Source organism: Schistocerca cancellata, chromosome 3 (genome assembly GCF_023864275.1).
Source record: "Schistocerca cancellata isolate TAMUIC-IGC-003103 chromosome 3, iqSchCanc2.1, whole genome shotgun sequence".
Classification (NCBI taxonomy): domain Eukaryota; kingdom Metazoa; phylum Arthropoda; class Insecta; order Orthoptera; family Acrididae; genus Schistocerca; species Schistocerca cancellata.
Genome location: NC_064628.1, coordinates 863,093,356 through 863,120,301, shown reverse-complemented (window position 1 = coordinate 863,120,301; position 26,946 = coordinate 863,093,356). Strand labels below are relative to the sequence as shown.

At 44.5% G+C, this 26,946-nt stretch overlaps 1 non-coding gene across 1 annotated transcript; it reads left to right on the top strand.

Moving 5' to 3' along the window:
• Positions 1-21,300: 21,300 nt before the first annotated feature.
• On the top strand, positions 21,301-21,382 carry Trnas-aga (transfer RNA serine (anticodon AGA)). Its single transcript has one exon. It is a non-coding gene; the product is annotated as a tRNA-Ser (tRNA).
• The last annotated feature ends 5,564 nt before the right edge of the window (positions 21,383-26,946 follow it).

Sequence of the window (26,946 nt, the reverse complement as noted above, 5' to 3'; positions counted from 1 at the left end):
GTTTGCATCACTGGGACATGTTCTCGCTGAACAACGCTTCAGTTTGTAGGGAAACGTACGAAAATGTCTCGCTTCAAAAGAACTGTTTTTTTTTCTTTTTTGCTTGACATTCATAGCCTGCTGAAGAGGTGGGAGAGATGTATAAATAGCAAAGGAGATTATTTTGAATAAAATATTGTTTATCAGTTCCAAATAATAGACCTGTAATTATTGCAACCAAATTCCGGTTTCATACACCTGTTTCTAAAATCATTGTGGAAGTGGCAACAAAACGACTATTCACGTTGGTGTGTAGAATATATGAGTCTGGCGATATACCATCTGACTTTCGAACCGAGCGAGGTGGCGCAGTGGTTAGACACTGGACTCGCATTCGGGAGGACGACGGTTCAATCCCGCGTCCGGCCATCCTGATTTAGGTTTTCCGTGATTTCCCTAAATCGCTCCAGGCAAATGCCGGGATGGTTCCTTTCAAAGGGCACGGCCGACTTCCTTCCCCGTCCTTCCCTAATCCGATGAGACCGATGACCTCGCTGTCTGGTCTCCTTCCCCGAAACAACCAACCAACCAACCAACCATCTGACTTTCGGAAAAGCATCATCCACACAATTCCGAAGACGGCAAGAGCTGACAAGTGCGAGAATTATCGCACAATCAGCTTAACAGCTCATGCATTGAAGCTGCTTACAAGAATAATATACAGAAGAATGGAAAAGAAAATTGAGAATGCGCTAGGTGACGATCAGTTTGGCTTTAGGAAACGTAAAGGGACGAGAGAGGCAATTCTGACGTTACGGCTAATAATGGAAGCAAGGCTAAAGAAAAACAAGACACTTTCATAGGATTTGTCGACCTGGAAAAAGCGTTCGACAATATACAATGGTGCAAGCTGTTCGAGATTCTGAAAAAAGTAGGGGTACGCTATAGGGAGAGACGGGCCATATACAATATGTACAACAACCAAGAGGGAATAATAAGAGTGAACGATCAAGAACGAAGTGCTCGTATTAAGAAGGGCGTAAGACAAGGCTGTAGCCTTTCGCCCCTACTCTTCAATCTGTACATCGAGGAAGCAATGATGGAAATAAAAGAAAGGTTCAGGAATGGAATTAAAATACAAGGTGAAAGGATATCAATGATACGATTCGCTGATGACATTGCTATCCTGAGTGAAAGTGAAGAAGAATTAAATGATCTGCTGAACGGAATGAACAGTCTAATGAATACACAGTATGGTTTGAGAGTAAATCGGAGAAAGACGAAGGTAATGAGAAGTAATAGAAATGAGAACAGCGAGAAACTTAACATCAGGATTGGTGGTCACGAAGTCAATGAAGTTAAGGAATTCTGCTACCTAGGCAGTAAAATAACCAATGACGGACGGAGCAAGGAGGACATCAAAAGCAGACTCGCTATGGGAAAAAAGGCGTTTCTGGCCAAGAGATGTCTACTAATATCAAATACCGGCCTCAATTTGAGAAAGAAATTTCTGAGGATGTACGTCTGGAGTACAGCATTGTATGGCAGTGAAACATGGACTGTGGGAAAACCGGACCAGAAGAGAATCGAAGCATTTGAGATGTGGTGCTATAGACGAATGTTGAAAATTAGGTGGACTGATAAGGTAAGGAACGAGGAAGTTCTATGCAGAATCGGAGAGGAAAGGAATATGTGGAAAACACTAATAAGGAGAAGGGACAGGATGCTAGGACATCTGCTAAGACATGGTACTAGAGGGAGCAGTGGAGGGCAAAAACTGTAGAGGAAGACAGAGATTGGAATACGTCAAGCAAATAATTGAGGACGTAGGTTGCAAGTGCTACTCTGAGATGAAAAGGTTAGCACAGGAAAGGAATTCGTGGCGGGCCGCATCAAACCAGTCAGTAGACTGGCGGAAAAAAAAAAAAAACTGTTATATATACGCAATGCATTTTTCGTAATTCACTGTTATACCTAACAAATTTCGGTGAAATAAACTGAGTTTTAGGGAATTGTAATGAACATTGTAGTTCGGAAAGAAGTTCTGTGACATTTTCCTTAACTTCGTTGACGTATGCTAATACAGTGAGTCGACGGCGCCACAAAGACAAGGTTAACCAGAGCGGGCGGCACGGTTAAGAAACACTTCTGGAACTGTTGTTTCCAGTATGGGAACTTCTTTCACGGTAACAATTGAGAAGTTAAAAGTTGCTAGTTGACGATTATTGTTGAACAGTGGTTCTATAATTTTCAGCTTTCAATCGTCCAGGGAGGACAGAAAAAAGAAAAACTAAACGCTAGGTCAGAAAGCAGAATTCAAACGAGAGCCAGGTACTAATCCATGCAAACTAAAAACTGAAATTACTGCAGACCTAGGAATTACTGCGTACGGTCATCAGTAAAAGAAACAGCATTTTGAACGAGTTTTTAAAGCTGAGTGCAAAATCAACAAAACGCAGCTGTCAGCAAAGAAATACATAGATCTGGGAAAGGCACATTTACTCGGTTCCAGCAAAAACGGGCTACAGCTCTCCCGAACAGTGGCGACAGACTGAAAGCAAGACAGAAGTATGAACGTCACTGCTGATTTCAGCGCCTCGTCAGAATGGTCACAAGGGTTTAAAGATCGTCGTGGAAACAGAGATCCGGCGAATCGAAAGCTGCGGACGACGTCATAGTGTCACAATGGACTGGTGAGGTTCTGTCGTGTATCTTAAAGCGATTATCAACATCAAAGCATCTATAGTTATGACGAGACCGGTCTATTCTACAGTCTGCATCCTAGTAAAAGCTGAAGAGGGTGACTCATACCCTGCAAGGAAGAGAAGAAAAATGTGCGTGAGAGTTGCCGCCACGAGTGCAGATGGATCGATCTGACACACTTCCCTCACGACAGGAATATGTAACAAAACGAGGCGTTTGAAAAGTGTTAAGAGGAAACCTATTGAATAGGAATCAAATAAAAACTCTTGGATGACTATGATTTTAAAGGAACAGTGGTCAAAAAACAGGACGTTAGACTGAAAAAGGAAAAAAGAGGATCCTTCTTCTTATAGATAGATGTGCGGCCTGCCAACTCTGAAGCACTTTTGGAGTAGAATTTTGTCCCTCCAAACTGTACCTGTGTTCTATAGCTGGAGTGAAAAACGATGGTGGCCGTGTTTAGGTTCATTCTGCGCATCTACATCACGCATTCTGCGACGGTCAGTGAGCGTTCAATAGTGTTCTGAGCGCTCTGTTGCGAATTTTGTACCCAATGCGAACATTAAACGTGGTCGTATGAGCCAAAGAAACAGGTACAACTGCCTAATATCGTGCAGGGCCCCAGCGAGTATGCAGAAGTGCCGCAACACGACGTGGCGTGTACTCAACTACTGTCTATGTTTTCCTTACTTGAACAGCGTGCAATCATTCGTTTTCTGGATTTGCGTGGTGTGAAACCAATTGAAATTATTCTACAGTTGAAGGAGACATGTGGTGATGGAGTTATAGATGTGTCGAAAGTGCGTTCGTGGGTGCGACAGTTTAATGAAGGCAGAACATCGTGTGACAACAAACCGAAACAACCTCGGGCTCGCACAAGCCGGTCTGACGACATGATCGAGAAAGTGGAGAGAATTGTTTTGGGGGATCGCCGAATGACTGTTGAACAGATCGCCTAAAGAGTTGGCATTTCTGTGGGTTCTGTGCACACAATCCTGCATGACGACCTGAAAATGCGAAAAGTGTCATCCAGGTGGGTGCCACGAATGCTGACGGCCGACCACATGGCTGCCCATGTGGCATGTTGCCAAGCAATGTTGACGCGCAACGACAGCATGAATGGACTTTCTTTTCGTCGATTGTGACAATGGATGAGACGTGGATGCCATTTTTCAATCCAGAAACAAAGCGCCAGTCAGCTCAATGGAAGCACACAGATTCACCGCCACCAAAAAAATTTGGGGTAACCGCCAGTGCTGAAAAAATGATGGTGTCCATTTTCTGGGACAGCCAGGGCGTAATCCTTACCAATTGCGTTCCAAAGGGCCCTACGGTAACAGGTGCATCCTACGAAAATGTTTTGAAGAACAAATTCCTTCCTGCACTGCAACAAAAACGTCCGGGAAGGGCTGCGCGTGTGCTGTTTCACCAAGACAACGCACCCGCACACCGAGCTAACGTTACGCAACAGTTTCTTCGTGATAACAACTTTGAAGTGATTCCTCATGCTCCCTACTCGCCTGACCTGGCTCCTAGTGACTTTTGGCTTTTTCAGACAATGAAAGACACTCTCCGTGGCCGCACATTCACCAGCCGTGCTGCTATTGCCTCAGCGATTTTCCAGTGTTCAAAACAGACTCCTACAGAAGCCTCCGCCGCTGCCATGGAATCATGGCGTCAGCGTTGTGAAAAATGTGTACGTCTGCAGGGCGATTACGTCGAGAAGTAACGCCAGTTTCATCGATTTCGGATGAGTAGTTAATTAGAAAAAAAATCGGAGGCCTTAGAACTTGAATGCACCTCGTAGTGCTGGAGGGAATTGCCACCGTGAATCCTGCAGGGCAGTCCATAAATCGGTACGAGGCGGTGGAGATCTCTTCTGAACACTACGTTACAAGACATCCCAGATACGCTCAATAATATTCATGTCTGGGGAGTTTGGTGGCCAGCGGAAGTGTTCTTGGGGACACTCTGTAGCGATTATGGACGTGTGGGGTGTCGCATTGTCCTGCTGGAATTGCCCAAATCCGTCGGAATGCACACTAGACATAAATGGATGCAGGTGATCAGACGATGCCTACATACTGATCAGAGTCGTATCTAGACGTATCAGTGGACCCATATCACTCCAACAGCAAGCGCCCCACACCATTACAGAGTCTCCACCAGCTTGAGCAGTCTCCTGTTGACATGCAGAGTCCATGGATTCATGAGGTTGTCTCCAAACCTGTACACGTCCCTCCGCTCGACACAGCTTGAACAGTCGCCTGCTGACATGCAGGGTCCATGGATTCGTGAGGTGGTCTCCAAACCTGTACACGTCCATCCGCTCGACACAGTTTGAAACGAGGCTCGTCTGATCAGGCAACATGTTTCCAGTCATCAACAGCCCAATGTCGTGGTTGACGGGCCCAAATGATTCAAATGGCTCCGAGCCTCTGAGCACTATGTGACTTAACTGCTGAGGTCATCATTCCCCTAGAACATAGAACTACTTAAACCTAACTAACCTAAAGACATGACACACATCCATGACCAAGGCAGGATTCAAACCTGCGACCGTAGCAGTCACGCGTTTCCAGACTGTAGCGCCTAGAACCGCTCGGCCACACCGGCCGGTTGACGGGCCCAGACGAGGCGAAAAGCTTTGTGTCGTGCAGCGATCAGGGGTACACAAGTGGACCTTCGTCTCCGATAGCCGATGTCGATGATGTTTCGTTGAATGGTTCGAATGTTGGCACTTGTTGATGGCCCAGCACTGAAATCTGCAGCAATTCACGGAAAGGTTGCACTTCAGTTATACCGAACGATTCTCTTCAGTCGTCGTTGGTCCCTTTCTTTCAGGATCTTTCTACAGCCGCAGCGATGTCGGAGATTTGCTGTTTTACTGCATTCCTGATCTTCACGGCAGACTCGTGAAATGGTCGTACGGGAAAATCCCCACTTCATCGATACCTCGGAGATGCTGTGTCCCATCGCTCGTGAGCCGACTATAACACCATGTTCAAATTCATTTAAATCTTGATAACCTGCCATTGTAGGAGCAGTAACCGATCTAACAACTGCGGCAGACACTTGTCTTCATAGGCGTTGCCGACCGCAGCGCCGTATTCCGGCTGTTTACATGTCTCTGTATTTCAATACGCATGGATATACCCAGTTTCTTTGGCGCTTCTGTGTATTTAGTGAACTTTTATTCCATTTGTTGCGAGCTGTCGTGTTTGATCTTGGTGGTGTGCGACAGATACTACACAAGCAAATGAGAAACATAATTTGCAGGAGATATGCTTACGTCAAGACCAAAGAACCTTCTGGAGGGTGGAAATTTCGACAGTTTTGTAAATTTTGATGATAATCTCGCCATGTGTGCGAAACTGCAGGATGAGGAAGTTATTGATGATGTGTGCCAAAAACGCGGTGACGGTGAAGAAGGCGAATCACCTTCAGGTTTCAGTGATGGAGATGGCTACTTGCATCTTGAGACACCTAAACTGACTGGAGGAGCAACCGATGAACGCAGGCGTTACGTCAGTGCGCAAAGTTGTAGTGAAAAAAATCTAAATTCATTAATAAGTTTGCAGAATGCGGTGTGCACACTTAATGCATTAAAAGTGTAACAAGTCAAATTATCTGATTTCAAAATAATGTATTTTATCTGTAACATTGTGCGTTTGTTGTTTGTACAGTGGAATGCGCCAAATTACAAAAAAATGGTTCAAATGGCTCTGAGCACTATGGGACTTAACATCTGAGGTCATGAGTCCCCTAGAACCTAGAACTACTTAAACCTAACTAACCTAAAGACATCACACACATCCATGCCCGAGGCAGGATTCGAACCTGCGACCGCAGCAGTCGCGCGGTTCCGGACTGAAGCGCCTAGAACCGCTTGGCCACAACGGCCGGCGCCAAATTACGATACAGTATCTAATTTCTCTAATGTAGGAGCGAATAATATTTTTTTTTCTTTTATAGTGTACTCTGTTTTCTTTTTTTTATAAAGTTTGCACATGCAGGCCCATTTTTTTTTTCCATTGAAATGTTTGATGTTCATTCCTGTATGTATATCTGACTTCTAAGTAATTCGGAGTTACAAGCAATCTTTTTGTATCTAGGAAGCCTGCATACTCCGTTCTCTAGACAAACAATCAAACAAGTCGAATTAATGAGTTTTATTACAAAAAGAAAAATTGGAATACTTAGCTTTGGCAATTACACAGAAGTTTCGCAAGGAAAGGGCGACATGAGAAGTAATCAGTCTTTGCAGTGACTGCTGATCTCAAACTGAAAATGTCCGTCGAAGCGCCGGACGTTGTGGCCGAGCGGTTCTAGGCGCTTCAGTCCGGAACCGCGCTGCTGCTACGGTCGCATGTTCGAATCCTGCCTCGCGCATGGATGTGTGTGCTGTCCTTAAGTTAGTTAGGTTTAAGTAGTTCTAAGTCTAGGGCACTGATGACCTCAGTGTTAAGTCCCATAGTGCTCAGAGCCATTTGAACCTTTCTGTCGAAGGGCCTAACATTGACGGTGCTGTCCAAGTGTGTAATCTTGAAGCTGCTATTCAACTGGGCCGTCACCAGTCGGTCGCAGCGCTTATGTCCTCTTCACATGGTGATCGCTACTGTCGCGTTGTCGTCCTGGTGGGAAGTCCGGTAAGCGTGCGATTGGTCGACTTAAGCTCACAGCCTTCTCTTCTCTGTCGTTCCCGTCTCGCGTGCCGGCGCTTGACTTTACGCCGTAATAGTCTTTCCTCTTCCCCTTGATATACGAGGTGCATTCAAGTTCTAAGGCCTCCGATTTTTTTTCTAATTAACTACTCACCCGAAATCGATGAAACTGGCGTTACTTCTCGACGTAATCGCCCTGCAGACGTACACATTTTTCACAACGCTGACGCCATGATTCCATGGCAGCGGCGAAGGCTTTTTTAGGAGTCTGTTTTGACCACTGGAAAATCGCTGAGGCAATAGCAGCACGGCTGGTGAATGTGCGGCCACGGAGAGTGTCTTTCATTGTCTGCAAAAGCCAAAAGTCACTAGGAGCCAGGTCAGGTGAGTAGGGAGCATAAGGAATCAATTCAAAGTTGTTACAACGAAGAAACTGTTGCGTAACGTTAGCTCGAAGTCCGGGTGCGTTGTCTTGGTGAAACAGCACACGCGCAGCCCTTCCCGGACGTTTTTGTTGCAGTGCAGGAAGGAATTTGTTCTTCAAAACATTTTCGTAGGATGCACCTGTTACCGTAGTGCCCTTTGGAACGCAATGGGTAAGGATTACGCCCTCGCTGTCCCAGAACATGGACACCATCATTTTTTCAGCACTGACGGTTACCCGACATTTTTTTGGTGGCGGTGAATCTGTGTGCTTCCATTGAGCTGACTGGCGCTTTGTTTCTGGATTGAAAAATGGCATACACGTCTCATCCATTGTCACAACCGACGAAAAGAAAGTCCATTCATGCTGTCGTTGCGCGTCAACATTGCTCGGCAACATGCCACAAGGGCAGCCGTGTGGTCGTCCGTCAGCATTCGTGGCACCCACCTGGATGACACTTTTCGCATTTTCAGGTCGTCATGCAGGATTGTGTGCACAGAACCCACAGAAATGCCAACTCTGGAGGCGATCTGTTCAACAGTCATTCGGCGATCCCCCAAAACAATTCTCTCCACTTTCTCGATCATGTCGTCAGACCGGCTTGTGCGAGCCTGAGGTTGTTTCGGTTTGTTGTCACACGATGTTCTGCCTTCATTAAACTGTCGCACCCACAAACGCACTTTCGACACATCCATAACTCCATCACCACATGTCTCCTTCAACTGTCGATTAATTTCAATTGGTTTCACACCACGCAAATTCAGAAAACGAATGATTAATCAGAAAATCCAGTATTCCCTTAGCATTCTACACAAATGTCAAACTGGGACAGCAGTCGGCCGGCCGGAGTGACCGAGCGGTTCTAGGCGCTACAGTCTGGAACTGCGCGACCGCTACGGCCGCAGGTACGAATCCTGCCTCGGGGATGGATGTGTGTGATGTCCTTAGGTTAGTTAGGTTTAAATTGTTCTAAGTTCTAGGGGACTGATGAGCACAGCAGCTAAGTTCAAATGGTTCAAATGGCTCTGAGCACTATGGGACTTAACATCTGAGGTCATCAGTCCCCTAGAACTTAGAACTACTTCAACCTAACTAACCTAAGGACATCACAAACATCCATGCCCGAGGCAGGATTCGAATCTGCGACCATAGCGGCAGCGCGGTTCCAGACTGAAGCGCCTAGAACCGCTCAGCCACACCGACCGGCAGCAGTTAAGTCCCATAGTGCTCACTGCCATTTGAACCATTTGGGACAGCAGTCAATACACAACACAGGAGAACCCACAGATAAAAAGAACAATGCTGTATACAAAATTTACTGTGAGAACTGTTCTGCCAGATTGGTGGAAGAAGTTTTAAATAAACCGTTCAAGAACATTTATAGTGAACTTACAATATACCAAGACATAAGCTACATTCTCTTACGAATTATTTCATACCACTTTTACTCTCCATTCCTACATCTACATCTAGATTTATATTCCGGAAGCCACCCAACGGTGTGTGGCGGAGGGCATTTACGTGCCACTGTCATTACCACTCTTTCCTGTTCCAGTCGCGTATGGTTCGCGGGAAGAACGACTGTCTGAAAGCCTCTGTGCGCGCTCTAATCTCTCAAATTTTACATTCGTGACCTCCTCGGGAGGTATAAGTAGGGGGAAGCAATATATTCGATACCTCATCCAGAAACGCATCCTCTCGATACCTGGCGAGCAAGCTACACCGCGATGCAGAGCGCCTCTCTTGCAGAGTCTGCCACTCGAGTTTGCTAAACATCTCCGTAACGCTATCACGGTTACCAAATAACCCTGTGACGAAACGCCCGCTCTTCTTTGGATCTTCTCTATCTCCTCCGTCAACCTGATCTGGTACGGATCCCACACTGATGAACAATACTCAAGTATAGGTCGAACGAGTGTTTTGTAAGCCACCTCCTTTGTTGATGGACTACATTTTCTAAGGACTCTCCCAATGAATCTCAACCTGGTACCCGCCTTACCAACAATTAATTTTATATGATCATTCCACTTCAAATCGTTCCGCACGCATACTCCCAGATATTTTACAGAAGTAACTGCTACCAGTGTTTGTTCCGCTATCATATAATCATACAATAAAGGATCCTTCTTTCTATGTATTCGCAATACATTACATTTGTCTATGTTAAGGGTCAGTTGCCACTCCCTGCACCAAGTGCCTATCCGCTGCAGATCTTCCTGCATTTCGCTACAATTTTCTGATGCTGCAACTTCTCTCTATACTACAGCATCATCCGCGAAAAGCCGCATGGAACTTCCGACACTATCTACTAGGTCATTTATATATATTGTGAAAAGCAATGGTCCCATAACACTCCCCTGTGGCACGCCAGAGGTTACTTTAACGTCTGTAGACGTCTCTCCGTTGATAACAACATGCTGTGTTCTGTTTGCTAAAAACTCTTCAATCCAGCCACACAGCTGCTCTGATATTCCGTAGTCTCTTACTTTGTTTATCAGGCGACAGTGCGGAACTGTATCGAACACCTTCCGGAAGTCAAGAAAAATAGCATCTACCTGGGAGCCTGTATCTAATATTTTCTGGGTCTCATGAACAAATAAAGCGAGTTGGGTCTCACACGATCGCTGTTTCCGGAATCCATGTTGATTCCTACGTAGTAGATTCTGAGTTTCCAAAAACGACATGATACTCGAGCAAAAAACATGTTCTAAAATTCTACAACAGATCGACGTCAGAGATATAGGTCTATAGTTTTGCGCATCTGCTCGACGACCCTTCTTGAAGACTGGGACTACCTGTGCTCTTTTCCAATCATTTGGAACCTTCCGTTCCTCTAGAGACTTGCGGTACACGGCTGTTAGAAGGGGGGCAAGTTCTTTCGCGTACTCTCTGTAGAATCGAATTGGTATCCCGTCAGGTCCAGTGGACTTTCCTCTGTTGAGTGATTCCAGTTGCTTTTCTATTCCTTGGACACTTATTTCGATGTCAGCCATTTTTTCGTTTGTGCGAGGATTTAGAGAAGGAACTGCAGTGCGGTCTTCCTCTGTGAAACAGCTTTGGAAAAAGGTGTTTAGTATTTCAGCTTTACGCTTGTCATCCTCTGTTTCAATGCCATCATCATCCTGGAGTGTCTGGACATGCTGTTTCGAGCCATTTACTGATTTAACGTAAGACCAGAACTTCCTAGGATTTTCTGTCAAGTCGGTACCTAGTATTTTACTTTCGAATTCACTGAACGCTTCACGCATAGCCCTCCTTACGCTAACTTTGACATCGTTTAGCTTCTGTTTGTCTGAGAGGTTTTGGCTTCGTTTAAACTTGGAGTGAAGCTCTCTTTGCTTTCGCAGTAGTTTCCTAACTTTGTTGTTGTACCACGGTGGGTTTTTCCCGTCCCTCACAGTTTTACTCGGCACGTACCTGTCTAAAACGCATTTTACGATTGCCTTGAACTTTTTCCATAAACACTCAACATTGTCAGCGTCGGAACAGAAATTTTCGTTTTGATCTGTTAGGTAGTCTGAAATCTGCCTTCTATTACTCTTGCTAAACAGATAAACCTTCCTCCCTTTTTTTATATTCCTATTAACTTCCATATTCAGGGATGCTGCAACGGCCTTATGATCACTGATTCCCTGTTCTGCACTTACAGAGTCGAAAAGTTCGGGTCTGTTTGTTATCAGTAGGTTCAAGATGTTATCTCCACGAGTGGGTTCTCTGTTTAATTGCTCGAGGTAATTTTCGGATAGTGCACTCAGTATAATGTCACTCGATGCTCTGTCCCTACCACCCGCCCTAAACATCTGAGTGTCCCAGTCTATATCTGGTAAATTGAAATCTCCACCTAAGACTGTAACATGCTGAGAAAATTTATGTGAAATGTATTCCAAATTTTCTCTCAGCTGTTCTGCCACTAATGCTGCTGAGTCGGGGGGTCGGTAAAAGCAGCCAATTACTAACCTAGCTCGGTTGTTGAGTGTAACCTCCACCCATAATAATTCACAGGAACTATCCACTTCTACTTCACTACAGGATAAACTACTACTAACAGCGACGAACACTCCACCACCGGTTGCATGCAATCTATCCTTTCTAAACACCGTCTGCACCTTTGTAAAAATTTCGGCAGAATTTATCTCTGGCTTCAGCCAGCTTTCTGTACCTATAACGATTTCAGCTTCGGTGCTTTCTATCAGCGCTTGAAGTTCCGGTACTTTACCAACGCAGCTTCGACAGTTTACAATTACAATACCGATTGCTGTTTGGTCCCCGCAGGTCCTGACTTTGATATTACTTTAGTTTCGAAGTAACTGAGTCAAGTTTTCTTGTGAAGTGTATGTTAAATTTTAACTTTCATGACAATAATATCTTTGTTGCCTGTTCGTAATTAACGTAAACATTTTAAATGTCAGTCACAACTCATTACCGTAATATTTCTCAAAGCGGGTCATATTTTTTACGGTTTTGAAAACTTTTTTTTATAGTCATCTGTCTTGCTGTGACCTGTCACGAATCCCTCTTCTTTGCAAACCTTTCCATCTCAGAGTAGCACCCGCAACCTGCGTCCACAGTTATTTGCTAGACGTATACCAGTTCTTGTCTTGCTCTACGGTTGGAGTGTCGAACCCATAGCCCCGCGGGCAGCATGCGAACCAAAGCAAGTAAGATTCTTTAATGAATTTAACTCTTGTACGAAACAGCTTTAAATATTTGATTACTTTACGAACAAGTTAATGTGTTAAATATTTGAATATAAGCATGTAACCAAGAAAAAGTTTACAGAAGGTTTGAAATTACGTTAAAGTTTGCAAGCAGTCACTCAGTGCTTAAAACCCTGAAAGACGCTCGAATTTATCATGATGAATTTTCTGTTCCCATTATGACGTATATGGGCGCTTAAACGTGTAGAGTTATAGCGATATTCTTGTATTACTTCGCCTAATATAATGTTATTCTGGAAACTTATGTTTCAGTTATGTATTGTAGGCATTTGTCTGTGTTTTGGGCTTGTCCACCTTCTGTTTGAGGCATTCACTGGGCTACGGGCGTTGTTGGGTCGCACCAGCCGACATCGTGACGTTAAGTTACGTTGTGCAAGACGCGACAGTTGGCTGCGACTGCGACGCTGCCCCCTCCTCTTTTTCCATCCTGGCAGACGGCGACACGGCCGCAAGACGACGGGAGTCGTCGCTGTTTCCCAAGCTCCGGTCGGCGGTGGCGGATTCAAATACATAAGAAAAATAAGAATTCCGATTTTCTTGCTGTAAAAAATACTGTATGTTAATGCAAAAAAGTTACATCGGCTCCCAGAGTTAGTTTTTCGATACAGATTCTCCTTTTACTTTAAAAATTGAAAAGTATCTCTTCCGGTTTTGCGTGTTTTTTTCGCTGTATATTACTTCTCTATCAATTGTGAGGAAAGTAAAAGGCGCAAAAAATTGATGTTTGCGTATCTTACAGTTTCACGTCACAGCTTGATAATGAGGTGTCTATTTTTCCGATATTCGTCACAGTTATCCCGATACTTAATTTACAAGTAACCTACTGCATAAAATTTGAATTGTGTACAGTGAAAAATGTGGTCGCTGGCTACTTTACGTATGGTTTACGTTAGGTCATACATCGTTGCCGATGAAAAGATGCTAACATATCGAAATTATTTTTAATGTTGAGATCAGAATGATATCGAACTCCGTTACCGAGATTTGGGCTCATATATCTCCGGGAGCGTCGCGACTAGCCGCCAGTTCTGTCGACGCGCAACGAGAATCGTGTGGTCATCACACGATAGAGAATGCATTTGTTTTGTTTCGCTGACACATTTGGACCTAATGAAACCATTTTATGTCATACACTCCTGGAAATGGAAAAAAGAACACATTGTCACCGGTGTGTCAGACCCACCATACTTGCTCCGGACACTGCGAGAGGGCTGTACAAGCAATGATCACACGCACGGCACAGCGGACACACCAGGAACCGCGGTGTTGGCCGTCGAATGGCGCTAGCTGCGCAGCATTTGTGCACCGCCGCCGTCAGTGTCAGCCAGTTTGCCGTGGCATACGGAGCTCCATCGCAGTCTTTAACACTGGTAGCATGCCGCGACAGCGTGGACGTGAACCGTATGTGCAGTTGACGGACTTTGAGCGAGGGCGTATAGTGGGCATGCGGGAGGCCGGGTGGACGTACCGCCGAATTGCTCAACACGTGGGGCGTGAGGTCTCCACATTACATCGATGTTGTCGCCAGTGGTCGGCGGAAGGTGCACGTGCCCGTCGACCTGGGACCGGACCGCAGCGACGCACGGATGCACGCCAAGACCGTAGGATCCTACGCAGTGCCGTAGGGGACCGCACCGCCACTTCCCAGCAAATTAGGGACACTGTTGCTCCTGGGGTATCGGCGAGGACCATTCGCAACCGTCTCCATGAAGCTGGGCTACGGTCCCGCACACCGTTAGGCCGTCTTCCGCTCACGCCCCAACATCGTGCAGCCCGCCTCCAGTGGTGTCGCGACAGGCGTGAATGGAGGGACGAATGGAGACGTGCCGTCTTCAGCGATGAGAGTCGCTTCTGCCTTGGTGCCAATGATGGTCGTATGCGTGTTTGGCGCCGTGCAGGTGAGCGCCACAATCAGGACTGTATACGACCGAGGCACACATGGCCAACACCCGGCATCATGGTGTGGGGAGCGATCTCCTACACTGGCCGTACACCACTGGTGATCGTCGAGGGGACACTGAATAGTGCACGGTACATCCAAACCGTCATCGAACCCATCGTTCTACCACTCCTAGACCGGCTAGGGAACTTGCTGTTCCAACAGGACAATGCACGTCCGCATGTATCCCGTGCCACCCAACGTGCTCTAGAAGGTGTAAGTCAACTACCCTGGCCAGCAAGATCTCCGGATCTGGCCCCCCGTTGAGCATGTTTGGGACTGGATGAAGCGTCGTCTCACGCGGTCTGCACGTCCAGCACTAACGCTGGTCCAACTGAGGCGCCAGGTGGAAATGGCATGGCAAGCCGTTCCACAGGACTACATCCAGCATCTTTACGATCGTCTCCATGGGAGAATAGCAGCCTGCATTGCTGCGAAAGGTGGATATACACTGTACTAGTGCCGACATTGTGCATGCTCTGTTGCCTGTGTCTATGTACCTGTGGTTCTGTCAGTGTGATCATGTGATGTATCTGACCCCAGGAATGTGTCAATAAAGTTTCCCCTTCCTGGGACAATGAATTCACGGTGTTCTTATTTCAATTTCCAGGAGTGTATTTCTCCGGTATGAGTTACTAATATTTCTCCATATGCTCTTGACAATTTCATTTAAAATGCCACGAAATGTAGGTTTCTTAAACCCAAGTGATCAAGCAGAACCCATTTTCGTGGTTTTGCTGAGGCATCTGAACCTGTTCCAAGCTTTCTTTCTCGTTTATTTCTCTGATACGAGTCCCGAATGTTCCTCCACCTGTTTTTGCACATTTCACCTAAACTTCCAATGAAAGATAAGTTTATTAACAATAAGCGCACGCTTGCGTCATTGCATTGTTTCAAGTTCTTGACAACAAGATAGGGTTACACCTTAAACATCTCTAGAATTTTCATTCTGAACGTTTACAGTATACGCTGGCAGAAATGTGGAAGAAATAATGTCCGTGCTTGTTCATAAAATTTCCCCAAATTATACTTGTCAGTTTCTCCCATGCAGAAACTTTTGGAACAAGCTAAGGCAACTTTCATAGCCGACTGAGTCTTTATTCCCATCCAAATGAACTTCCATATTCTTATATTCTGACAGCATACATCGTTATGGATGACATGAACATTTAATCTTGCCAAGCTGCACTCAAAAGATGACTCCAGGATTTACAAAAGACGAATTTCAATTGTGAACTGTGTCAGACCAGAAGGGCCTTGTAAAACAGTAGTGCACTTTTGGCACAAGTTTTTTGAGCACCATCTTCTACCAGTGAATTGAAGTGAATGTGACAAATTACTTATTGCAGCATACTGTTTGCGCAATCTGTTGAGAAACGCCTTCCTCAAAAACGAGCATCTGTTGATTACAGAAAGCTGTACAACAATCTGGTGGTGGTTTTTCACAACTAGAAGGTATCATCAAGACACCAATCTACCGTTTACTTTCAAAGTGAAGGTATTGTAAAATGTAACTTTCTCGTTGTACTTTAGATTGTTCATTTTATAATGTACTTGCCGTTTTCAATTTTTATCGTCACAAAAAAGAGTAATGCGAATATTGACCTTCAAGTTCATTTTCATCATTCTAATTCTACATCTGCAAGGATTATACTGATTTTCATAACAGGCCTGAAAAATTTGCATTAATGGGAAAATATTATATATTTCACTCACCTGCCAGTTTCAACTGTGCACCAATTTCTTCCCAAATTCTGTCTCTGAACATAGTGTCTCTATATTTAGGGTTCTTCAAGTCGTAAAGGCAAGGATGTTGCGAGACCAGCTCACAGAGAATCACATCCTATGAGTGGCTCATTTCAGTTTTCCTTGACTGGCTCGACACCTTTCTGGCAGCTGTACGTCTTTGTGTCGTGCGACTTCCATCGCAACACTGCTCACTGGTGCAGTGCTGCGGCAGCTGCCGCAACAGTCGCGCGTCGCAACCCAAACTCGAACTGCGCATGCGCCAGCAAGCAACTTCTGACGTCACTTAGCGACCCGTCGCAGTCGCTAGTGTGCGTCGCGTCTTGCACAACGTACCTTTAGACTAAGTTGTTGGGTCGGAGCAGCCGACATCGTGACGTCAGAGCAAGTACAGAGATACCTCATCGTCAACTGCAGCTCCTGGGAACACGCCAGATGGAAGGTTCCTTGAACCCTAAAGAACAATGTTGTGAAAGATAACGTTGAGCTTGGATGTACATTTTTAAGCACTCTGTTGTCTGGAGCCTCTAGATCAGTGATGCCCAACCTTTTAGCTGACCTGGCCCACATCGGAAGAAGACGACAATATCTGGACCGTATGTAAAATACTTAACAGTACTAGCAATAAATGCTGAGGGGGAAAAAATGAAAAAAAAACCGATGGACCAACGTGAGAATAGCATCGTGTGGGGGTAATTTCAGATTGAAAATATTCGGTTTATCACACCTGTACATTAACGGAATTTTGTGGAATTTCTTTTTTTTCCCGATCGATGCTCACTTCTTGGGTTGCTTTGGGCCGCATACGGCCCATGGACTGCCGGTTGAATACCCCTGCTCTAGAGGAAGACAGAGATTGCGATACATCTAGCAAATAACTGAGGGTGTAGGTTGCAAGTGGTACTCTGAGATGGAAAGGTTGGCACAGGAGAAGAATTCGTGGCGGGAAACATCAAAACAGTCAGAAGACTGACGACTCTTAAAAAAAAAGAAATGAAGAAAAGTTTTAAAGCCGTAAAAATGGGATGACACGCTTTGAAAAATATTACGGTAATGAGATGTGACTAACAAAAATGCTTACGTTAATTACAAACGGGTAAGAAAGATATTACTGTCATCATAGCCTTTATGAAACTAAACTAAAATATATCAGAAGAATAGGGAGTGTTACCGAATAATTCATAAGAGAATTTAGCTTATGTCTTGGTATGTTATAAGTTCATTATAAATATTCTTGAAACACTTTACTTAAAACTTCTTCCCCTCAGGAAGAACAGTTTTCACAGTAAACTTTGTATAAACCGTTGCTCTTTTTATCTGTGGGTTTTCCTATGCTGTGTGTTGACTGCTGTCTCAGTTTGCCACTTGTGTAGAATGCTAAGTGAATACTGGATTTTCTGAATAAATTAACAACCAGCTGAGAGACTTCACGAATTTAAATTACGGCAGTCACATTCATTTTCATCATAATGGATCAGATTAAAATATTTCTACGTAAGTACTCTGCAAACTACTTTTGAAGGGCGTGGCAGAGGCTAGGTACGTAGCATGATAGCGCATGTTGGAGTTTCTTTCCATTCTAGTAGCGTGTCTCTAAGCGCCTCTCTGCGTGTAATTAATCTTTCTTCTTGAAGTTTTGTAAGTAGACTTCCGTCAGATAATTTGAGTGTGTCTCCAAGTGTACGCCAATTCTGGTTTTTCAACATTTCTGTGGCGCTGTCCCCTGAGTCAAAAAATCTGTGACCGTTCGTACTGTCCTTCTCCGTATTTGTTCAATATCCGCTTGATGTGGGTCCCACTCACCATAGCAATATTCTAAGATTTCTAGCTGCTTATGAACAGCAACTAACTCATATCATGCCCAAGAACTACATTCATCACATGGGTTGCGTTTTGATTATCTGAACACTAGATAATTAACTTTTACTTAACCTTAGAGCAGTGTGCGATTTGCAGGGGGGGGGGGGGATGGGGGGGGGATTTCTCCCCCTCTGCATCAGACCATCCCTTCCTCTGGTTTTAGTTTATGCATCCCAACCTGGGATGTTTATTTCCCACGCACTGGAGTAAAACTTTACATATAATTTAAATTTGTGGAGCCGAACTCTGAAAGTTTTTAATACAGTCTTACTATTAATACTATTAATGTGTTTGCTTACTAATTTTGAAAAAGTGTTATGTAGTAGTTAAGCTTTTCAAAACATTTAGAACTAAATCATCATTCTCATGTTGTCATTGTTGCTTTTGTCTAAGGTGCTTCATCCGTTTACTTGCGAGGGAAGTAGTTTGTCAGTCATACCACAGCAGTCGTACCGCAGAGTTGGGTGAGCTGAGGGCTGAAAATTCCCACCCCGGGCCCTGACACAGGGTGGTGACCGGCCCGGTACCTGTGCGAACATTTACCGTTAGGCCACCTTTTGGCAATGGTATGGTGCGGACTAACGCGCCTGGGACGAAAGCACACATTACTAAATAACGCACCATCGTCTGCTTCTAGTTCCTAGGATACTACTTCGTGGACCTTATTTAAATACTCTTCTCTTCTACCATCGTTTTCTTTTCCTTTGGTTTTTATTTCCGTTGTTAGCTGCATGTGCAAGTACCAGGCCGCCGCTGCGATACTTTACCATCCTTTATACTGCAAGACCGACACACGTGTGGCACAAATTCTGTTGCTTTGGTATAAATTAACCTGCCGCATGCAACATACGCCGCAAGATGTTGCCTGTTGTAGCATGCTACAAGACGACGCACACCACATTTCCGTAGCATGCCACAATGTTGCAAGACGTCGCCCCAGCGTAAACGTGGCTTTAGAGCCAGGTCTGTATTGTATGGTGGATGTGATGTGTTGCATACGAAACAGAACCTGCCATCAGATCCAAACGTCGTGGAAAACTGTGAAGAGGTGTCATCCTGCAGCAAGATAACGTTCGCCCACATTCTGCCAAACGGACAGCCGACGCAATAAAGGAGTTGAGATTCGAGGTGCTGGCTCCAAGCGATTTTCACATGTTTGGACCCTTAACGGAAGCACTATTGGGAAGAAGATTTGAATGTGATGAAGACGTCATTGTTGCGGTGCAAAATTGGTTAAAGATTCAACCGAAAAACGTATTTTCTGATGAAATAAAAAAAAAAACTCGTAAAACGTCGGGAAAACTGCATTGAAGTCCAGGGAGGTTACGTAGAAAAATAACGCACGTTTCAGTTTTCTATCATCAGAATAAGTACAGCTTTTCACAAATGTGCCTTTACTTTTTGAATTCCCGTCGTATACCTGTACGTAGATGATTTTGTAAATAAGCTTTATCTATAATGCACTTTTAAAGATATAACAAGGGATGGCTTTTCTGATAGTGCATACGCGTGAATAGTGAGTTTCGGCATTAACATCTATTTATAAATAACTGTTTAACCATGGGTAACGCCACGGTCCAAGCTAGTAACATATGTAATTATACTAACCCCCTAAGACATCCCCCCCACTGGTAAAAGCACAAATCGCACACTGCCTTAGAGATACTTTTAAATCTGAGAATGTTACGCTACGATAGTCAAAAATTCCCTTAAGGGTGCAGCTCAATAGAAAGTGGTTTGTTTAAATAACGAAAGAACAATGTAAACAACATTGCTGAATTGCGGAAGAAAACTTTATTTCTCAAACTTCTGTTTAGGAAATGCTCACTGGTAAGCTACTCTAACAAAACAGTGTTAACGTACTACATATTTTGACAAAATTAACTACTGTTTAAGTAGGAAATTAAATGCGTCACGATATGGCAGTTCACGATATGACAGTTATAAGACACTGGCTTAGAAGAAACAGGTCAACGAACAGAAAAAGTGGAAATATTGCACTAATTACGCAAGTACCTACACTGCAATAACGGGAAACGATTTTCTGAAAAGATATTACAAGCAACGTGTACGGAATACGTAACTCTAGCTTTCAATTTGTGGGGACGTAGAACCATTGGCTCTACCCTCCAATAATATCGCTGTCCTACCGCAGAAAGAACAACTATATCTTTGCCGGATCACACAACTCTCATAAGCGCCCAAAAATTCAGAAATACTTTTTCTCACGTAATTAATCAATGAAATTAGCAAACGATTGGTTTTGTACGACGATACTGATGACAAAAGGTTCTAAATGCAGAGATTCAGTTTACAATTTTCGGTATGGTACGAATATACCGCAGCACTCGCAAATGTTCGAAAAACACGCAATATATCAGGACACAAAGAAATCATGACACAGTCAACGAAAGGTTATGAAAAAGGTACAAACACGCTCTCACACTCAGGGTAATCGTGGAGTCGACTTATATATTGTAAATAAACGAGTGAAACATACGGATATTTTTTTCCACTTAGCTTTGTGACTCCTTCTACATTAGCGTGCCAAAGATGAACACTGTAGCGTTAGTCTATTACAGTTAAATTATCGAAAATTGTGGAGCAGCAACAAGGAACGTCTTCCGCTTGGAGCGGCTAACAATGCACCTTCATCTGTGGCAACCTGGAGTGACACAAATTATTGGGAATGTTTTGGGATATTACTCCGATCTATGCAAGCAGGGCTCACAAAATAAATCCTCACTTCTTTAATATGAAAACGATGGTATTCGGTATCTTTAACGAGTTTTATGGTGACAGTTCAGAAACCATGTTCGTTGAAAGGATCCGGGCGGCGCATAACCTTGGCTACGGCAGGAAACAGTGGACCGGAATTTCCTATTGCTCTCTTTCCGTACCTCCTGCTCACAGAAGCTGAGCGGCCGTCTCGTTCTAATCTGGAGATCTGCGCCGACTAACCGGTATTCCCTGCGGAGAGGCGAGCTAAAAATGGACCGTGACGGCGCAGCGTGCTGTTTTTATTGGCCTACGTATCTCGGCGCTTATGAGAGCATCGAACGCCGTCGTTGGAAATCTGTGCGCCGCTCCCTCCAGCTGCGGCTCTACTAGCGACGTCTCCTCGGCATTTAAATGCCCGCCGATGGTGGAAGAAGCATTCTTAACGATGGTCGTAAGGTCAATGTTCTTTGCTGTGCCGTCACATGCAAGTGACACGCTATCGACACATGTTACTCACATGCCAAATTTACGCAGCTATGTCACACCGCAGCCGTGGCCGAGTGGTTAAGGCGTCTGACTAGAAATCAGATTCCCTCTGGGAGCGTAGGTTCGAGTCCTACCGGCTGCGAAAATTTTTAGAATGTCATTCTGCAGGAAAGTTGTTTCAAAACTTGTATTAGGTTGCTACTTCTGCCAATTTGGCACTTTATGAAAATTATAATAAACATACAGGTTTCAACGACACGACCAAGGAGTAACAAGAACGATCCTTACACGGGATGCAACGTGTGCAGTACAGAATCCGAATTTTGGGCACGGTTTATCGCTGTCGTATTTAGATGTCAGATCTGAATCAATTTTGCTAGCGTCAGTTACATTTCAGCCGCGCTAACGAATGGACGTTGTTTACTGCACTTCCGTGTTTACATCGCTGTACTTGATGCTACGCCGAGTGCTGTCCTTCCGTTAATCTTCGTGTTCGTTCATATTCCTTGTGATTTGGATTTGATCGCTCCTTCTAGTCGTGCTGCTGCTAATTGGAATTTCGGTTGTTTAACCGAAATTCCGTCGCTGGATTAACCATGGCTACAACTCTCAGGAAGAATACTATGGTATTTGCTTTTGACAAAGCCGACATCCCTGGAAATAGATGACTGGATTACACAGGTAATTGGTCTCAATTCTGAAATTCTGGATCAGAGAAAATACTGCGTTTTTTTTCTCAAGTTATTCAGTACTGCGACTGCTGATAAAGCGTTACGAAAGTGGGGCTATGAAGTAGATTTTGTGCATAGAAATGGTTATAATAGTAAGATTTCCTTCTATAGAGCAGACATTGATTACAAAATCGTTCGCGTCTTGAATCTTCCCATTTAAATTGAAAATTATAAGATTAAGGAAACTCTTTCAAACTACGGAGACGTTAAATCGATTGCAAATGAACGATGGTCGCCTCGGTTTAAACTGCAATGTTTCAGCGGGGTCCGCTGTGTAGAGATGGACGTTAAGACAAATATTGCGTTTCACATAACAGTTTCTGGGTATAAGGCATAAATTGTTTATACAGGTCAGGAAGGTACGTGTTATATATTTAACGAAACCGGCCACTTCAGACAGGAAGTCCGCGGCGAACGGTTGTTCTTAAAACTAATTTGGTACAGCGTCATAAGCTTACCTTAAATGATCTGTTACCAAAGAATAGCTCGGATCAACTGGTTGAGAATGTTAACGCAGCGGGCCAAGCTGATGTCTCCCTTGACGATAACAGTCAATTTCCCCCGTCAACAGCGAGAGAAAACCCTGTTACCACTACTCGTGAAACTGAGTTGCAACCGAAAAAACGGCCTCTCGAGACAACTGATAGTTGTTCAGAGGACGAGCTGTCCTGTAATCTCCCTCTCTTCTCAAGCAAAAACAGTGCGATGAGGAGGCAGAGGAACCGGAAGGCAGAATGCGAATGGACACTTAAATCTATAGTCGAAGTTTTTTCTGAAAGTATTTGTATGGAATGTAGCCATGTATGGAAGTGAAACAAGGCCGATAAATAGTTTAAACAAAAAGAGAATAGAAGCTTTCGAAATGTGGTGCTACAGAAGAATGCTGAAGATTAAATGGTTAGATGACATAACTAATGAGGAGGTATTGAATAGAATTGAGGAGAAGAGAAATTTGTGGCACAACTTGACTAGAAGAAGGGATCGCTTGGTAGGACATGTTCTGAGGCATCAAGGGCTCACCAATTTAGTATTGGAGGGCAGCGTGGAGGGTAAAAATCGTAGAGGGAGACCAAGATTCAGAAAGATGTAGGTTGCAGTAGATACTGGGAGATGAAGAAGCTTGCACAGGATAGAGTAGCATGGAGAGCTGCATCAAACCAGTCTCTGGACTGAAGATCACAACAACAACAACAACATATGTTTGTTACTCCTTCACTCTGAAGTGACTGGACGGATTTGGATGAACTTCGGAATGGAGATTGCCTATACCCTGAAGTAATTCATAGCTACCTTTCATTCCGAAAAAAAAAATAATAATCATTCTTCCAGTGGGATGGTCAACGTATTAGACTAGATATCTGGCTCTCCGAACACACCAAGACACTTAAGATCTTTTCCGTGCTGGACAAGTCGCGAACAACTATGAAATTAGATGCCATATACTCCCTCTCCTGGTATATTTTGTAATTCGCTACTCGGCCGCGTAAAATTTTTTTTCTTCATTAAACGAGTGCGTTGTGAGAGACATGTAGTATTCTGTCAGCTTCCCCCACTTTCCAAAATTCGGTGCCTTTTTTTTTTTTTTTTTTTTTTTTTATAAGTCTCGCACAGTTTGTTGGGCCAGATGTGGCTCACGCCTCAGTACCTCCAAGAGGTAACTTTTGTGATGGCGGATACGCATGGGTAGCAACTTTCGGCATTAACATTTTTTTACAAATACTTGTTTAAACGTGGCTACTACAATAATATAAACGGAATATTGCGCAAATCGCCCGCAAATTGCCGCCGTCACCAGTCAATTCGAGGGCTCAGTTTCAACAGAAGCGACGACACGCGCCGCTTGTACCATCGCAAGAAGGTGAAGGCGCGACTGGCTGGGCGAGGCACAACCAGTGCAGCTGAGCAAAGAAGCGCAGAAAGCGGCGGAGGAGGCGCCAGATCGATGTGTGGAGGGGGCGCCGAGCGTCAGTGCTGGCGCGTGTGCGTGCCTTGCCTTGCCTTGCCTTGCTGCGTGCTCGTACGTGTGCCCGCGGCTGGCGCTACGTCCCCATCCTGCACCTGTGCGGAGCATCGGCACACGCCTCAACATTAGCGGTGGGGGGCTGACAGGCAAGACGCACCAGCTGTAGAGATGGGCAAAACTGTTCTTTTCAGAGATCGGATCAGAACTTTCACTCCCTGAAATGAATTAGCTCTTTTTCATGACTCACCACTCATTTACAATAGAAAATAAATGGAAGGCACATTGCCCTTTAAACTTGGTTTATTCCAGTACTATACCTGTATTTTGATCTTATTTGATCCTATTTTGAAGTAACACAGATAATGAGTAAGAATTTTGTATTGTTTATTGAAATTTCCACGATATGACAAAGTTTTTGATTATTGATTTATTTTGCACTATCGTGGTTTTTTGGGTGATCGGAAAATGTTGTAACTTGAGATTTACATTAACAATATATTTGGCTATAATGTATTAAAATTTCATTAACCTCATACAAATACATCGCAAGCCATATATTTTTAAAGTGAACGTTTCCTTCCGAAGACGCCTAAAATCGCAAAATCCGTACCAGAATAAGAAAAAAAATATAAATTTGACTGTAAAACGAAAGTGCTGCATATAGCCTTATGCAGAATAAAACAAGGAAAATATTGGTGTATCACATTTTGCGATACGTTTATCGGTTCGCTCGTAATTAAAGCGTAAATTCGAGTGTCCATAATAAAAATCCTATAGTAAGAGGAGTCGTCAGGAACCTAATCTGATCAGTTTAAACAAATAAAAATAAAATAAAAACAAATGATGTATACATAACATAATAATGTAATATACATAGCCATATTACTACGAAGAACAATATCCAGTAGAGACGAACTCCGATGCAGAAGCACTGAGTCGAGCAGGTCGAGCCGCGAGCTGTATTACTGCGTGAGCTAAGACCGCGGAGACCAGAGTGACACCTGAGTTGCTTTACTCAACGCTCTGGCTAGAGTCGAGAACGGTGGGGTGAGCATTGAGCGGGCGAGTTCCGAGGGTGGGGGAAGCGGTGAACGGCCACCACTCACCCGCTCCGAGACCAATCGTCCGTTCCCTTGTGAGCAGGTTGTTGCAAGTAGTTCCTATCTTATCCGCTAGGTGGCTCTCTGTCCTGTTGCTCGCATCAACTGCCCAGAGGGCAGGACATGCGACTGAAACGATCGCTGACAGAGTGCGATGCGAAGTTAAGCTGCGCCAGACACTGCACGCGGCAGACGACGCACAGAGATGGCACGGCATATGTGAAACACAAAATCCAATGGGGCACTGCACAATGCAGGCAGCCAAGGTAGAAGCAGGGCAGAGGCCGGCGCTGGCTGTGTTGTGTGGTGTGCACTGTGCTGTGACTAGCAGAGGCGCTGCTGATATGCTCTGTCTCTCTCTCTCTCTCTCTCTCTCTGCCGTGGGAAACGTTTGGAGCTACCGTTCTTTTTTTCTGAATCACTGATTGTTGACTCCTTTCAAAGATTCAACTCTATGAATCAGTTCAAGAGCGGATCCCCCATCTCTAACCAGCTGTGGGAAGCACGGCGCCCCCTGTCGCGTCTCCCCAGCTCTGGCCGGCGTCCACCTGTACCGCCACTAGCGCCACTGTCCCTGCCTTTTCTACCTACGACGGTGCGTTCATTGTGGTATGTGGTTGTGAATGGGTAGTTCGCTACTCGTCAGGGGCTACGTTCCATTCATCTGACGGACGACCCCGTGTGTCCGACATGCTCCGTCGTCGACTCGGATGCACACCGTCTGAATCGTGCCGCTACCAGCGAGTGCTGGCTACTAACGCAGCGCATGCTGGCATTACTCTTGCGGCGATTGCCGGAGTCTATCTCCCCTGATGATATATTGCGCCCTGACGGCATATACTTTCCATCAACCAGGACGAACGCCGTTAACTGGCTAAAAGGCATGCCCCTTGCGATGCTCCTAAAGACACACTCGACTTTAGGTCCATACTGATTACGACACATGCAGCTTTCAGCCGCCACCCGAAGTACATAACCCGTTTCGCAAATTATTTAGGTTCATTATTTGCGGATCCTCCTGTTCACTGGGGCGTTCCAGGTATGAGACGCTGAAAATGAAGAAGAATCCTCGAGCATATTGATCCTCTACAGACGGAATAGGGGGGAACCCCTCCCAACAGACGAGAAGACGACTCGGACGCTCGACTACGTCAGTTGTAGGATCTTTTTCTGTAATGAATCAAAAATAAATCCATAAATACAATACAAAATACAAATTAAACAAAATTAAAGAAATAAATAAATAAAACAACATAGACAAACCCACTACATCCTCTTCCTGATCCTTCGATCCTTCGATCCTCGCCTCGAACACGTTGCTTGGGCGTGGTGGCGGGATGCCCAGGCTTCGGGTGTCGACCCCTGCCCTACCCATCGTCCTGCTCCTGCAGCGGTTCCTTTTTTTTTATAAAAAAAAAGTTGGTAGAGCACTTGCCCGCGAAAGGCAAAGGTCCCGAGTTCGAGTCTCGGTACGGCACGCAGTTTCAATCTGCCAGGAAGTTTCAACATTATCAGTATTATCAGTCATTTTTAGTATTTTCTTCTGATTCGTCTTGTTAACGAGTTATCATCATATCTGCATTGTCACTGTTGCCTTCTGAAGATGAGCTGATATTATCCGAATCATTTCTGGCGTCAACATGAGATTGAGTTTCTTCTGATTAACTTTTTTTTTAAGGTGGCGCCAGACATACTCTGCAGTGCATCAGTTTTAGCCTATTTTGCTTTACTCTGGCGAAATCCACTTTTTCTTTTAGATGTTTGAACTCCTCGAGTCATATTTATTTTATTAAGTCTTTGGTACACGTACCTAAAAAAGTATTCTCAATTAGAATATCCGACCTCATACACATATTGCCTTGTGAAAAAAAGTTCTAAAAGGCATTGAAAAACTGGTAGTAATTAATATTTT